Source organism: Drosophila ficusphila, unplaced genomic scaffold, assembly GCF_018152265.1.
Source record: "Drosophila ficusphila isolate 14025-0441.05 unplaced genomic scaffold, ASM1815226v1 contig_198, whole genome shotgun sequence".
NCBI classification, from domain to species: domain Eukaryota; kingdom Metazoa; phylum Arthropoda; class Insecta; order Diptera; family Drosophilidae; genus Drosophila; species Drosophila ficusphila.
The window spans coordinates 4955392-4967588 of NW_025064092.1; the positions used below are offsets into that span (position 1 = coordinate 4955392).

General features: G+C 40.4%; 1 protein-coding gene across 1 annotated transcript in view; it reads right to left on the reverse strand.

Annotated features, from left to right (window-relative positions):
• The window catches only part of LOC108087585 (hornerin), a 98877-nt gene extending 86907 nt beyond the window's left edge, over window positions 1–11970 (reverse strand). The window contains exons 1-2 of the mRNA XM_017185016.2: window positions 11363–11970; window positions 437–592 (exon numbers count right to left, since the gene is read on the reverse strand). The gene's annotated coding sequence lies outside the window, so the exon portion shown is untranslated. The remainder of the gene's footprint in view (window positions 1–436; window positions 593–11362) is intronic.
• Between the last annotated feature and the right edge of the window lie 227 nt (window positions 11971–12197).

A 12197-nucleotide genomic window follows, 5' to 3' on the forward strand; every position in this document is an offset into this window, starting at 1 on the left:
AAACTGAAACTGAAGCCGAAGCTGGGCAAAGAACAATACCCGAAATACGAAGAAAGTATCTTAAAGATAGCAAACTGCACGAAAGCCAAACAAAAGCAGCGGAAGTAAATGGGGAGGGGGTGATAAGGGGAAGGGGAGGGGTGGGGAGGGGAGGGGTTAAGGTGGTTTTGGTGCAAAGTATCTTACAAGTCGAAAGCGCAAAGTTTTGCGCTCACTTTTGACACAGTAGACGAGCTAGCTACAAGATACACACGAGCCCAAAAGATACAGATACGGATGAGTCAGAGCAGCAGCGGAGGCTTTTGCTGCTGGACACTGGTTACTTGATACCGAACATTGGGATAGCGAAACACTACTATATGTATATCTACTAGATACTGGAGATTGGATTGTGGATGGTGGAGCTCTCCGGTTGACAACAGGTGGCTTCGCTTACCTGTCTGTTTATGTTTTACGCTCCCCAGTTGTTGTTGTTCTGCCCGCCGCTGTGTTGCCGTTCAATTACTCCGGCCTTTGTTTTTCCACCTGGTCCCAAGATGGACTCGCTGTGTGCCCTGCATCCAACAGATGCGCCAAAGTTGCCAAAGTTATGCTGCAAAAAGATCACAGTGAATGAGTGGTCGAGTGCGGGGGGATGCGGGGGGAAGCTTTGCAAATTCCGAAACATAAACAATAATAGACAAGCAAATTGCTAAACAACATTTGAGTTTTCGTTTCGATGAAATTTTCGCAAAATTATTCATCAAATTTTACAATAAAACGCAACTCACATTTAAACTTAATTGGGAAAACAATTCAAGGGAATGCAATACTAATTTAGTTTGAAATTCGTAAACAATTTTACATTCATTTCAAATAAAAAGTTGATTGACTTAACAAATAATAGGAATAGGTCAAACGAAGCGGACGAATGGAAAAAAAGCCACATCAAATAGACAATCAAAATGGTGTTTATTGAAATAACCCTTCGATTCGTGTAGGCTTCCAAACTATTTTGACGGCCCATCTCGTTCACAAAATGATTCACGCGCCCATGAATATTTATCATATTTTGTTCATTTCATTTAAAAACTTTGGGAAATTAACACTCTTATGTGGACAATCCAGTTCTTCGCCAGCCCAGAATTTTAATTCCATTCAAAACTAACCGCTTTCTGAGTCATGGCAGACGACCGCAAGCTGAGATTTATAGATGACAAGAGGATATCTCTTTTTAAAGCCCTTTCATTGTTAAAATACTGAAACAATGTGGCTCTGTATATTTAGCTTTGTATGTTTTTGGTCACACTGACTCTTCGGCATAACTCTCCAGCGAATGGACGCTAAAATAAAGTTCTTATTGTTTTCAACTTAACTCTGCGTTTATCCTGCCACAACCACTTGGATCACAAATCTTCATCAGGTTATGGGCCCAGATCACGTGAGTGCGGGCAGATAAGATTAGTGTGTGGTTGACCGGCAGGAGTTGAAAAGCACAGGAGTGCAAGAAGTTTCTAGAAGGGCACAGGAGTGCAAGAATTTTCTAGAAAGCACGTGGAGAGAATGAGTTCGTTCTATCAAATAGAAAAGTTGGATACCGGGAATTATGATACCTGGTCGATCCAAATGCGAAGCGTGTTGGTGCATGCGGAGGTATGGAAGGTCGTCAACGAATTGAGACCAGATGAGGAGCCTCGCTGGGATGCGCTTAACGAGAAGGCTTTGGCTATGATCACTTTGAGCGTGAGGCCAACGCAGTTAGGCTACTTGAAGAATTGCACAACAGCAACGGATGCTTGGACAGTGCTGAAGGATGTGCATGAGCCTAGCGGACCTGCTAGAAAGGTGTCGTTGTACAAAAAATTGCTTGGGTTGCGAATGTCAGGTGAGGACAGTATGTGCGAGTACGTTAATAATTTTTGTTCAACTGTAGACAAGCTTTCGGAGGTAGACATCGAGCTAGGGGACGAGCTCGCTGTGATAATCTTGCTCTCCAGTCTACCCAAAGATTATGAGAACTTTGTGATCGCCATGGAAACTCGAGACAAGCTGCCATGTCTGGAGCGGCTGAAGATCAAGTTGCTAGAAGAAGGGGAACGCAGGGCAAGCGAACCAGGATCTTCCGGAAACGAGCAACTGGCATTCCAGGCCAAGGCGGAGCAGAGTGCGGCTGCTGCTTGGCAGAAAAAGAAGGCAAATGTACAGTGCTACAATTGCGGTCAGCGTGGTCATTACAAGAGGGAATGCAAAGTCAAGAGAAAGGAAAAAACGGAAAAGCAGGACATCACTAAGTCTTTCACGGTTCTGGCGGCGGCTGAAGCGAATGACCTGGAACCTTCAAGATGGTGTATGGATTCAGGTGCAACCGCGCATATGTGTTGCGTGAAGAGTATGTTCACAGACTACATTTCTCATGCCGAGGATGTAATTTTGGCAGACAACAGCATCATAAAGGCAGTTGGCCAGGGTAGCGTCAAACTCCAGACAGGATTCTGCGAGCTAAAGCTGGAGAATGTTCTGCATGTGCCAGGGATGAAAGGGAATTTCATTTCAGTCACAAGGGCCATCGAACGAGGATGTACAGTGACGTTCGATCAAGGAAAAGCAACAGTAAGTCAGGATGGCGAAAAGATTTTGGAGGCATTCAAGAGGAATAAGCTCTTTATGTTCGAGGCCGAACGGAATCTTTGCTTCGGAGCCAGGCAAACCGATGCAAGTGTTTGGCATAATAGATATGGCCATTTGAACTACGCGAGTCTGATGAATCTCTCGAAACAAGGAATGGTTTCAGGGTTGGAAAATGTAAATTTCTCAGAAGCGAGTTCATGTTTGACGTGCATGAAATGTAAGATCCATTCACAGCCATTTCCGACGCTTTCGGAAAACAGAGCCAAGTGTCTTTTAGAACTTGTGCACACAGATGTCTGTGGGCCTTTCCAGAAACGTTCTCTGGGTGGCTCTGCATATTTCTTGTTGTTTGTTGATGACATGTCCAGGCGAATGTTTACGTACTTCCTGAAGTCTAAGGATGAAGTTTTCAGTAAATTCGTGGAATTCAAAAATATGGCAGAGCGGCAAACTGGAAAGAGAATAAAGTCCCTCAGAAGCGACAATGGCGGCGAGTTTGTGAACAGGCGTTTTGATGAATATTTGAGAGAACATGGAATCCTACGTCAGCTCACGGTGCCCTATACGCCCCAACAAAATGGTGTGGCAGAACGTGCCAACCGTACTCTTGTCGAGATGGCAAGAAGCATGCTAGTACACGCTGATCTAGGAGAGTTTTTGTGGGCAGAAGCTATCCAAACTGCTTGCTACATAAGGAACAGGTCGCCAACATGCGCTTTGATTGGCAAAACACCTTATGAAGCATGGTACGGGAGGAAACCCAGTGTTTTCGGAATGCGAACATTTGGATCTATAGCGGTCGCTTTGGATAAAACACGGCATAGTAAGTTCCAGGCAAAAGGAAGGGAATATAAACTGGTAGGATACTCGCTCGTGTCAAAGGCATACAGGCTGTATGATAAGGAGGCACGCGAAGTCATCGAAAAACGGGATGTTTTATTCGAAGAGAGTACGACTACAAATTTTCCTTTGTCTTTGTTGGAAACAGACAAAGTGCAGCCAGATCGTTTCGAAAAAGAAGACATTATGAGCGAAGAATTCCAAAGCGCAGAGGAGGCTGAATCCGAGCCGGACATGCCAACAGAGTTGCAGAATGACGATGAGAATCGTGAGGCAGATGGACATCAGATGGAAGGCGTGCAGGTCGGTCCTGGTAGACCAAAGATGGTGCGGACTGGCAAGCCCGGCCGTCCGAGAAAGCAATACAACGTTCTGAACTTTATGGCTACACAAGAGTTCTTGCTTCCTGGTACATATAAAGAAGCGACAATTGGAAAGCAGGCTGCTTACTGGAAAGAATCCATGGAAAAGGAATACACTTCGCTGGTAAAAAATGGTACTTGGATCCTGACAGATTTACCCAAGGGACAGCAAGCGATTGGCTGTAAGTGGGTGTATACCATTAAGAGGGACAGCAGGGGAAACGTGCAGCGCTATAAATCTCGTCTTGTAGCCAAGGGTTGCTCGCAAAGATATGGAGTCAACTATAAGGAAACGTATTCGCCAGTCTGTCGGTACGAGACAATACGTTTGGTCCTGGCTTTGGCTGCTGAGCTGAATCTTCACTTGCACCAAATGGATGTGTGCACGGCCTACTTAAATAGCGAGTTAACCGATGTTGTCTATATGAAACAGCCTGAGGGATACATTGATGCGGTATCACCACGTAAAGTCTTACGGTTGAACAAGGCAATCTATGGCTTAAAGCAAGCAGGAAGGGAGTGGCATGGAAAGTTGAACGAAGCCCTATGCGATATAGGATTTACTCCTTGTCAGAACGAGCCATGTTTGTACAAGATGGATGTAGATGGCCGACTTTGCCTGATACTTATCTACGTTGATGATTTGCTTATTGCTTGCCAGCAAAAAGAGGACATAATTGGCATCAAGACGAAGATTACCATGAAGTTCGAGTGCGTAGATAAAGGACAACTGGAAATGTTTCTAGGGATGCAGATAAAGCGAGAAGGCGAGATCGGAGCTATACAAGTAAACCAGCAGCTCTATATTAAGGACATGCTTGTGAGACACAACATGCTTAATTTTCGACCTGTGGCAACTCCGCTGGACCCTGGTTTTCAAATAGCTTGCTGCAAATCGGATTGCGTGCTGGAAGATCCAGCAGAGTACCAATCAGTCATCGGGGAACTGATGTGGCTGGCCTTAACGTCAAGGCCCGATATATATCATTCAGTTGTGAAACTGGCCCAACGGAACAAGGAACCCCATAGCGAGCATGTTGCAGCAGTCAAGCATCTACTAAGGTATCTAGGAGCTACGATGGACCACAACTTGAACTACCGGCGTTGTGGACAGGCACTACGAGGGTATGCAGATGCGGATTGGGGCGGAGATGTCGGAACACGTCGATCCTACACTGGGTTCGTATTCATGTTAGCAGGTGGACCAATATCTTGGAAATCTGAGAGGCAAGACTGTGTTGCCTTAAGTAGTACAGAATCCGAGTATATGGCATTGACTTCCGCAACGAAGGAGGCACTTCACCTAAGGCGACTGGTGATCGAAATTGGATGCGGTGAGGCGGAATCTGCAATTGTGCTGTACGGAGATAATCTAAGTGCACAAGCTTTGGCAAAAAACCCCGTCTTTCATGCACGCTCAAAACACATCGATATCCGTCATCATTTCATCAGGGAAATCGTACAAAAGGAGAAGTCGAGCTGAAGTATGTGGCAACCGCGGATATGATTGCTGATATCTTCACGAAAAACCTGCAGAAACAAAAGCATTGTCATTTTGTTAAGCTTATGAATTTGTATGAACAAATGTAAACAGACACACATTGAGGAAGGGTGTTAAAATACTGAAACAATGTGGCTCTGTATATTTAGCTTTGTATGTTTTTGGTCACACTGACTCTTCGGCATAACTCTCCAGCGAATGGACGCTAAAATAAAGTTCTTATTGTTTTCAACTTAACTCTGCGTTTATCCTGCCACAACCACTTGGATCACAAATCTTCATCATTCATTTCCCTTTTTGCTCGGTGAAAAGGCTTTTCATTCCCTGGACCATGACCCCGGGCCAAACCCTTCTCGGTTCAACCGCTGCCAACTGCCTCAAGTTCAATTTTCTTTTGTTCCAGAAAAAAGTGAAGAGCCAACTACTAAATAAAGTTGAATGTGCCAAACGAAAAAAGAAGACCAAAATTTTGCTAGTCTAGGCAGAATTTCTTACTTATTGCGAAAAAAATGGAGTGCAAAAAATGACTATTCGTTGTAAACGAACTATTTGCTACCTCTTGCGTTAAAATATGTTCAATCATTTGCATTGTGTTTTAAGAAATTATATAAGTGGAAATTCAATTGCAAATTGTATTGTTTCTATTTGTAATATTAATCATTAATACTTATTTCACTTTAAATAAATTTGTTAATTATTTTATATTTTTTTTTTTAGCTACAAAGAAACTTTGATACCCCACCTGAATTTTGAACCGGAAAAAGTCAACCGAAAACGGCGTGAGCTACTCAATCGAATGAAAATGCATTTGAGTAGCAATGACACTGACACCGCCCCCCAAGGCCCCCCCCCCCTTGGCCAAAAAAAAGAAGAGCGGAATACGCAAAAAAGGCCAAGAAAAGATACAAAAGATACGAAATGGCACGGCGGCAACTTAAACTGTGGCAAAAGTTATTGTAACTTTTGGCCGCCGGCAAGGCAAGGCCAATCGAGGGGTTAAGGGGGATTCCATGGGCGGGTGCTGCTAGCGGGGAAGGGGGCGGGGGCGGGGTTACAATCAGGAGTCAGAAGGCGGAATAAGACTGATACCCGCAAAACTGAGGCGCCACGCGCCTACTTGCCACGCATTTCCCTCCACATTCCTGCTTAAAATCCTCTGGCTCTTTTTCGGGTGACCTCAATCTTTTGTTCGATGCGTGACTAAAAGGGGGTGGCGGGGGTCAAAGGGGGTGGCGGGGGGTCAAAGGGGGTGGCAGTGGTTTTTATTTTTTTTTTTTTTGGGGCGGTATCTTTCCAACTGTGACTTTTTCATACAACAACGACAACTTTCGACTGTTTTACAGGACAACGATCCACAAAAAAAAAGAAGAACAAGGAAAGTTAGGAACCGAATAATAAAATACGCTTGTAGATTGAATATTTATATGACAGCTTTGAGATACTTTGCAAAAACTTTGCCCAACTCTAAAAATAGCCAGACTACCCACTTTAATTTGAATATTTTGAAAATGACAGGAGTCATTTAGTTGGTTTTTTTTTATGTGTTATGTAATCTAAAACAGAATTTCAAAGAAGTATCCAAAAATATTCATCATCTCTAGTAATAGCACAACCCACACAATATGGCATTATATTTCACAGCGTTGCAAACTTCTTGAGAGTAATATAGTCCCATTTTCCGAGGGTATAAGCCCTAAGAGCAAGCCGGCAAAAACGTAAGACATTTCTTTCCTTATCCCTGAGGAAGTGGCGTGGGGATTCGCTTACAAAGATGCTTTTTAAATGATTAAACGCCCTGAATTACCAAATTTCTCTCATGTCTTTTTGGTCAGGGCCAAGTTCTTTTGCTTTGCTTTCTTTGTTTTTTGCCTTTTTTTTCGCTGGTGTTTCAGTTTTTATTTCATTCTTGAGTTTTTTGTATTTTCTTTTTTTTTTTGCTGAGATATCATATGGAATGACATTAAGTCGAGCGAAACAGCACGCAGCGACTAAAGAAGCTCCCTTCTCATTAACATTTACCATTTGGGCTAATCGATTTGAGTTTTGATTTGATTTTTAGCATTTTAATTCGAGCGCCATAAAATTAAAATCTCTTTGGGGGAAAAACGTTTAATATGGAAACAAGATGGCATGCAAAGTGTTCGCACAAAATACTTGGAAGTGTGGGGCAGCCAAGCAAATAAAGTGAGATGAAAGAACTTTGATTTGATTCCATTTGATTGACTTGAGTTGCAGCACAGTTTCCTTCCACAGCTTCTTGTCAGTTTAATTAATATTATTTTGGGGATTGACTGAGTAATTTTCATAAATTTATTAGATATACTTTGAATTTGCAGGTTCAAGTTAAATATTTGATATTTAAAAGAAGTATTTTATTCAAATAAAGTAAAGTAATTTACACATTCTTAGGGACAAATATGATTTTATTGTGTTGTATTTTAAATAACTAACTAACCAACAAAGGATAATGCTGTCTTTTAACTATTGTGTGATCAAAAGAGTTTGGTGTTTAATATTTCTCCACTTTATACTATACGTCTGTACAATCCTCGTCTTTAAACACAATTTTCTCGCGAGACAAGGAGACGTTGAGAATTTTGTGGAAACTACGAGAATTCACACGCAGTCGAGGGAAGAAAAGTTCTCAACTTGTCACGGGGTCCGGGACTTATCAGAAATTAAAAATTATTTCTTCGAAAGATAATTTCGTCTGACATTTGCTTTCGTTCCCCCGCAATCCAGAGACCCAAAACGTTGCAAACTTGCTGACATGAAGTCATCAACGTGGCCCCGACTCTTTTGTGGCCAAAGGAGTGGAAATTGTTGGCCAGGTCAAGTGGTTGGCCGTGAATGAGCGGAAAAAAAATTATGAGAATGGAAATGGAGAGACAATTGTCATATGAGCAAGAGCATGACAAAACTGTTTTTCATTTTTTTTCACCGTTTTTCTCTAGCGAAGCGAGGAAGAAAAAGTTTGCCACACACAAAACAATTTGTCGATTGTCAAAGGGGAAAAATTCGAAAGGGAAGGGAAGGGGAAGGGGAAGGTATGTCCATTTAGTTAGAATTTTTTTGTTCAAACGTTTATCGGGCCAAAGCAATCAAAGTCAAGTTACCATAGGCGTCCGCCTACCCCTTTTCCTATTTTTAAGCCCCCTTTTCTACTATATGTCTCTGCACAGATTGAAAAATCGTTTGGAAATATAATATCATCAAAGAGTTTATTTCTGTGCTCAGTGGCAACTAACAGATAACTACGGTCTTATTTAGTTTACATAAATTGTGTGATTTTCTTTGAAAAATGGAAATATAATAAATAAAGGAAAATTTAGTTGAGCAAAAACACTTAAACCGTTTTTATTGAAATTGAAATCTACGAGTTTAAATGAGAAACTAAGATACATATTATTATTTTTTTTACTACAGTAGAATCCTGTTATAACGACTCCGCTTATAGTGTCCGTCCGGGTATTGCGACGAAAACTCGATGGCTTGATTGGTCCCCAGACAGACTTATACACTTAAATCCTTCTGCTTAGTGCGTCTTCCGGGTATAACGACGAAAAATCGTCGGTCCCTTGAAAGTCGCTATAAGCGGATTCTACTGTATTTCAATAGCTTTACAATAATGTTAACCATCAAAATGAAAAAAAAAAATTAAAACCATTTTGGAATCATTGTTGTCAATATACAACCAAAACAATTCTTACACAAATTTCATTGTTTTCCCGACTGCTAAAATGTAATAAAATCAACTTCAAACTTACTCAAAAGTTTAAACCAAGAGAGCAACCTTTTTTGTTTTAATTTATTTTACTTTTCATAACGTTTTCATCTTTATTTTCCGTTTATTTTCATTTGTCGCACGCGGCGACTGCAATAAAAGTTGAATAAATATAACCTTAAACGGAAGACACCACAGCAAACAAACAAACAACTGGGGGAAAAAAAAAAAACAGCTAAAGGAAAACAGTACAAAATCATAAAGAAAAAAATTAAAATAATAATAAAGAAGAAAAATGAAACTCAGTTGAGGCCCTCGGCTATTAAAAGGGGAAACGGAGAGAGAAAGAGGAAACCCAGAAAGCTATTGGAAGACTTTAACTTGGCCGATCCAATGGAGGAAACTTAAACTTAATTAATAACTGAAACCTGGCCAAATTCAGGCGAATATACTATATTAGAAATCATTTATCGTGCTCTTCAATCTTTAGTCGTTAACAGTACGTCTATCTGTCATCTCTGTGTCCTATATCTTTTCACCAGACTCTTCTTCTTCTTCGATTTCCTCTGTTGCAGACATTGTTCTCAGCGACATTTACCATTCAACTTCATTTGGCCCGTTCATATACATAGTTTTTCTTTCATTCCGTTTATTCCGTTTCGGAATCTCCCTTTTGTTTTTATAGCTTGGCCAGGTTCACATAATTCTTGGACCTTTTTTAATTCCTTATTACAGTTAATGGCGATGTTAACTAACTTTTTGTGGCTTGCCTGATTTATTTGAGCATCTAAAAAATGTCGTTTGAATTTTTCTTTTTTCGTCATGAGTTTCCGTTCCCGAATTCTTTACAGCTTCTTCTCGTAAACTATTATAGTAAATACTTTTTAAAGTTTTAGTTTATTTCGTTAAAAAAGAACTTAATTTTTTTTTTGAATGAACTCATCTTGTAAGTAATGAACATGGCAAGCAAAACAGTTGCGAACACAAATGTTTTAGAGCATTAAATTGTACAACTTTCTGTTTTCAAACAATATTTTTATTGTTTTTTCCCAAGCCACATAAAAAACAGTATAATTTGAAATGCATTTTTTTGTTTGCTTAGTTGATTTTCCTCACCCTTGGAAGTTTATTGATCTGTAGCTAAAATAGACCGCAAAAATGGAAATTTTTATTTAGATTCCACTTAATTGGGATTCGAAATGGCTGTGGCTCATTAGCCCCAAACGCCCCCTTCGCCCCTCCAGCCACTGACACCTCTTATGCAACACATTGCCAGGCACTTAGTCTGAATCCCCTCTCTGGTCCCGCCCCTGGCCCAGCTTCAGCACCCCCAGTGCCCCCATATGCCCCACCCCCACCCCCCCTTGCCGCAGGCCATTAAAATGTCATGCACTTGGCGCAATAGAAACTAAAACCAAAACTGCGCACCAAGTTGGCTAAATCGAATTTTATGGGAGTGAAAATGGCGTTTAACAACTGGAACTCTAAATAAATTTGTGTATGCCACAAAAAACTGTAGATTGGCTTTAAGTAGTTTTTGTTTTTTAACCAGAATTCGAGCTACATATAATTTTCACAAATGAAATCTTAATGGGTTTATTTTTCGTTAAAAAACTGGGTGACAGAATCTTAATGTTAAAGGAGCTGACAAACAATAACTATCCTATTTTATTGATTAGGCAAACTTTTAAAATTTATACTTGTAATGCATTCTATGTTGTGCCAATTGTTTTAATTTTAATTTTATTTAATGCATAATACCCAAAGAATTTTGTGATGCATTGCAAGAGTATAGGTGAAAATTAATAAAAAGAACTTGACTTAAAAAGGTTTATCTATTTTCAATTATTCAAAACATTTGAGTTTTTTTTCAGAACTCACGTTTTAAGAGTCGGTGCATTACTTTCGTTACATGAAAACTACTGTCACTAATTGTTTCAAAATTTTCCAATTTACGTTGAGTTGTTTTTTCAATTTTTATTTAAAACATTTACCAAATTCCTTGTAATTTTATACCTTAAAAGGTTTGAAAGTTAGGCTGCAAAACCCAAAACATGATGCACAATGGGAACAACAACAACAACTAGAAAATATGCAGGGTTTTGTTAGAAAGGAAACCACAAAACAGGGAACAATATTGTAATGGAAAAATGCACAATAAAGAGCGAGTCAACGAGAGAGAGAGGATCTGATCCTCTTGAAAGAGAGCATTTTTCTCCCTTCGATTTCTTTCTCGCTTGCGCAAAATGCAAGTGAATGGTGCAGCAGCAGCAACAAAAACACAAAGCGATTTTTACCGTATTCTTCTAGTCCTCTTCTTTCGCTCACCTTTCTTCCTTTTTTTTTCGCTGGTTAAATTTTTTCGGTAAATATGCAACTTTTGTTTTGTTTTTTGTACTTCTCGTACTCTTGGCTCTTCACTTTTGGCACTGGCTTTTAATTCTCAGCTTTATCTCCTTGAATTTCTCACTCACTGATTTGATGGAATTTTTGTATTCGTTTTGGGGACACAGTAAAAAAATATTGAAAATTCTGCAACTTTTATATGTATGGTTTATGCCTTTTCGTTTTGCTGTTGTGTTGTTATTTTCGCACCGAAAAACCAGGAGCAAACCGAAAAGAAAATAAAAAAGCGCAGGCGAAAACAATTCGATGCTCGATTTCGATTTTGGGGTATTACGAATTACGAATTACGAGAAGGCAATTGCAGAAAGAAGCAGAAAAAGGAACCGGTTTATTTAACAATTTCTCCCTCGCTCGAACAGGCACATAAACACACCGACGTACAGCAGCAACAAAAAACACACACACGCGCGCGCCGAAAGGCCGAAAAGCCGAGTTCCGAAAGTGGATTTCCTTCCCGTTTTCCGTTTTTCCGTTCTTCGACGCTCTCGACACGTCCACTGCGAAGTCCAAATTCGTTTTGAAAATTTGAAAATTCGTAAGGCCCCGTAGCCCAGGTCCCACACTTTGTTTTGAAAACCGGTTGGCTTGCAACCGCTCGCGCAACACGTCGAGGTTGCAATCGAACGACAACTTCGGGCAGTAGTTAACAGTAGCCGAGGTTTCTGCCTCTGTACACTTCGCCATCCGATTTGAAAGTACTTTCCACATGAAATAATATGATTACATTTCATTTTAACTATAACTATCTTTTAATTTA